The 4,169-nt window shown below is 42.1% G+C and overlaps 1 long non-coding RNA gene across 1 annotated transcript; it reads left to right on the top strand.

The window, feature by feature from the left end:
* Positions 1-3,099: 3,099 nt before the first annotated feature.
* On the top strand, positions 3,100-3,625 carry LOC115376864 (uncharacterized). The gene is made up of 3 exons (XR_003929862.1): positions 3,100-3,147; positions 3,282-3,434; positions 3,564-3,625. It is a non-coding gene; the product is annotated as an uncharacterized LOC115376864 (long non-coding RNA).
* The last annotated feature ends 544 nt before the right edge of the window (positions 3,626-4,169 follow it).

Below are 4,169 nucleotides of genomic sequence, written 5' to 3'. Positions count from 1 at the left end.
GCTGTTGGTCATGTGTGGCGAGAGAGGTCACCAAAGGTCAAGCACACATGGAGATACAGTAGAAAGTATGTGTGTTGTGTGACCCTGATTTCATATTGAACGGAGGGGGAACAATATCTGACAGTAACACTCCAAGCTGTCAGGATGCGTTCCCCCTGCTGAAATGGTCAATTTTAATGATATCAAGCTGAAAATCACACGACTTACCTGTTGTGGGAAACCAAGTTAGTCGTATGAATTTTACAGCTGTGTGAGTCTGATTTCATATTGATCAGAGGGGGAACAGTATCTGACAGTAGTACTCCAAGATGTCAGGATGCGTTCCCCCTGTTGTAATGGTGAATTTTAATGATATCAAGCTGAATATCACATGTCTTACCTGTTATGGCCAAACAAGTCAGCAGTATGAATTTGAAAGTTGTGTGACCCTGGTGTCATATTGAACAGAGGGGGAACAGTATCTGACAGTAATACTCCAAGCTGTCAGGATGTGTTCCCCCTGCTGTAATTGTCAATATTAATGATGTCAAGCTGATGGCTGTGTCTTTGCCTACGCATTCAAAAGTGCACTGTTACTGTACCAAAGGGTGTCAATAGGGGCCTTTTGGGCTGTTGGTCATGTGTGGCGAGAGAGGTCACCAAAGGTCAAGCACACATGGAGTTACAGTAGTGTGTACGTGAGTGTGCTCCGCGCGGCGGCAGAAGGCCAACAACAGCAGTTTCGGAGCTCTGGGAGCCTTCCTGAAGGAGTTATGGAGGTTTCTTTGCCTGCGTGACCAAAATTGCTCGCGTACTGTACCAGATATGTGTAAACAGGGGCCTTTTGGGCTGTTGGTCATGTGTGGCGAGAGAGGTCACCAAAGGTCAAGCACACATGGAGATACAGTAGAAAGTATGTGTGTTGTGTGACACTGGTTTCATATTGAACGGAGGGGGAACAATATCTGACAGTAATACTCCAAGCTGTCAGGATGCGTTCCCCCTGCTGAAATGGTCAATTTTAATGATATCAAGCTGAAAATCACACGACTTACCTGTTGTGGGAAACCAAGTTAGTCGTATGAATTTTACAGCTGTGTGAGTCTGATTTCATATTGATCAGAGGGGGAACAGTATCTGACAGTAGTACTCCAAGATGTCAGGATGCGTTCCCCCTGTTGTAATGGTGAATTTTAATGATATCAAGCTGAAAATCACATGTCTTAGCTTTGATGGTCAAACAAGTCAGCAGTATGAATTTTACAGTTGTGTGACCCTGGTTTCATATTGAACGGAGGGGGAACAATATCTGACATTAATATTCCAAGCTGTCAGGATGCGTTCCCCCTGCCGTAAAGGTAATTTTGAATGATATCAAGCTGAAAATCACAGGATTTAAATGTTATGGCCAAACAAGTCAGCAGTATGAATTTGAAAGTTGTGTGACCCTGGTGTCATATTGAACAGAGGGGGAACAGTATCTGACAGTCATACTCCATGCTGTCAGGATGTGTTCCCCCTGCTGTAATTGTCAATATTAATGATGTCTTTCTGATGGCTGTTTCTTTGCCTACACTGTCAAAAGCGCGCTGTTACTGTACCAAAGGGTGTAAACAGGGGCCTTTTGGGCTGTTGGTCATGTGTGGCGAGAGAGGTCACCAAAGGTCAAGCACACATGGAGTTACAGTAGTGTGTACGTGAGTGTGCTCCGCGCGGCGGCAGAAGGCCAACAACAGCAGTTTCGGAGCTCTGGGAGCCTTCCTGAAGAAGTTATGGAGGTTTCTTTGCCTGCGTGACCAAAATTGCTCCCGTACTGTACCAGACATGTGTAAACAGGGGCCTTTTGGGCTGTTGGTCATGTGTGGCGAGAGAGGTCACCAAAGGTCAAGCACACATGGAGATACAGTAGAAAGTATGTGTGTTGTGTGACCCTGATTTCATATTGAACGGAGGGGGAACAATATCTGACAGTAATATTCCAACACTCTTAGAAATAAGGGTTCCAAAAGGGTTCTTCATGAGGGGCTCAGGTTCTAACCAGAACCATTTGCTTCTGAAGAACCCTTTTTTGAAGAAAGGGTTTTTCAAGGCTTCTTTGTAACACGAAAGGTTCTGGTAAGAACCGTTTTGATCCAGAGAACCCTTTTTGGAAGTAAGAGTTCTTCAAGTATTGTTGAAAGCATGGGTATAAGATCCTCACCCTACATCCTACATTAATGTAATTAAACTTGCTCAATAAAGAGGCAAATAAACAAATATAATCATCCCAGGGAGAATTTTGCTGTTGAAAAGACACTTAAACAGGGTACCAGCACTGAGTCTTGAACCCTGCTCTCCCATGTAAAAGATAACTGTGATACCACTCATCCACCACTGCTGTTACCTACTGAGCCACCATGCTATATTGTTATGCTATGCAACTACAACCTCTGGAGGGAGGAGCTCATGAGCCATCAAAAAAAATAAGAAAAAAGAAAAAGGCATTTTCTTTTTGGAACATGGGCAGTTAACCATCCTCATCTATTTTTCCTTGAGTATGGATAGTGCAGGCGCTGGTGGGATGATAATGTCGGGACTTGAATCCCGATCTCCCAGAGGAAAGGGTGAGGTTCAGCGTGTCAGGTCAGGGAGCTGGTGACCCTGCCAATGGCCATGTGGGAGCTAATAGCTGGTTTTAATGTGGATTGCGTCACATGGTCTGCCCTTCTCAGCAAAACAGGTGTGACATATCAATAGTGATTACTGTGGTTAGAGGCCAGACTGAAGTGACAGAAGATCAAAAACTTAAGAGCATTAAGGTAAGGTAAATATGATTTCTTATTTCAGCAAGCTTGACTCTAGCTAAGGACTTTTTATGGTGAAAGGTGGACTATTTTAATGCATGCATTTGTTTCTTGTTTTGATTTTTTTTTTTTTTTTTTGTAGAATGAGTTACACAGCTTGAACAACAACTGAAGAGGGTTATAACTTAATAACTTGTATTCCTTTTTGTTTTGAAGAGAATGATATTGATGGAGCAACCCTCGAAATTCTCTCTGAGAGGATGTCAGAGAGATTAATCCCATCAATAAAAAATCAAGCACAATTCCTCAAGTATCTCGAGCAGTTGAAGTCATCATCATCATCGCCATCATCATCATTGTCAACAAGAAGAAGAAATTGGAACAGGTAAAATGCTGTCAAGATACTGTAATTCTGGTCATTTGTGGGGGAAACTTTATTTCTCTACTAGTTACAGTCTGTTCATTACTATTTCACACAGCTCGGTCTAACATATTCTTGCATTTTTCCACATTACAAAGACCTCATGATGAGCAAACAGCTGGACCTGCTTCACTGGGTCAGTTTGCTTTCGTCAAAGCATTAAAAGATACACTTGAGGCAAAGGACCCAGAACTTCTGTCCCCTCGGAGAAATGATCTGTCACTGTATGACATCCTCAGCAGCCAAACAATGTAGGTTACTTTTATCATTATTATGGAAAACTACTGCACATTGTAGCTTTAAATTGAGATTATACTCCATATAATGGCACTTTAAGACAACATGTTCAACTTATTCTATTATTTCTCTCCCCAACCAAGGTATCCCTCAGCCAAACAATATACAGAGATTTTAAGCCTGTTCATACGCAGATGTCCCTTCATGTGGGAGAAAATTGGTTCAGCACGTGAGTAAGCACAAAATGAGTCTGTTAATGTATGTTTGCATATCTTAATTGTATAGATATAGCTACTGTACATACTGTATCTCAGTATATAATAAACAGAAAATGCATTCACCTAATGTTCACATTTGCCAAAAATGAATGTGTCTATCTTTTACTGTATAGGTGTATTTTACAAAATGGCTTGATGTTGACAAATCTGGACAATACTGAGGTCAACAATCATCTCATTTTCGACTGCACTATCCCCTTAAGTAAACAATTCCTCTCTTGGTTGTAGGATGATTTACGTGAGTCTCTAACAAGTTCAAAAAGGAAAGGCGACCCCTTATTGGTGACTCAATGGTGCAACAAATGTGTCCAAAATTTTCTGTAGCAGGATCTGGAAAGAAGCGCCATACTCCGGGTCAACCCTAATGTTGGATAAGGAGGGGAGACTCTCTGAGGACAGTCCAACAGAAGAGGAGAGGCTTGGTAGGTCCAAGGGGAAAACAAGTCAAAAGTGAGCATAGGTCCTGTGGAA

Source organism: Myripristis murdjan, chromosome 18 (genome assembly GCF_902150065.1).
Source record: "Myripristis murdjan chromosome 18, fMyrMur1.1, whole genome shotgun sequence".
In the NCBI taxonomy this organism is placed as follows: domain Eukaryota; kingdom Metazoa; phylum Chordata; class Actinopteri; order Holocentriformes; family Holocentridae; genus Myripristis; species Myripristis murdjan.
This window is presented reverse-complemented; position numbering and strand designations above follow the sequence as displayed.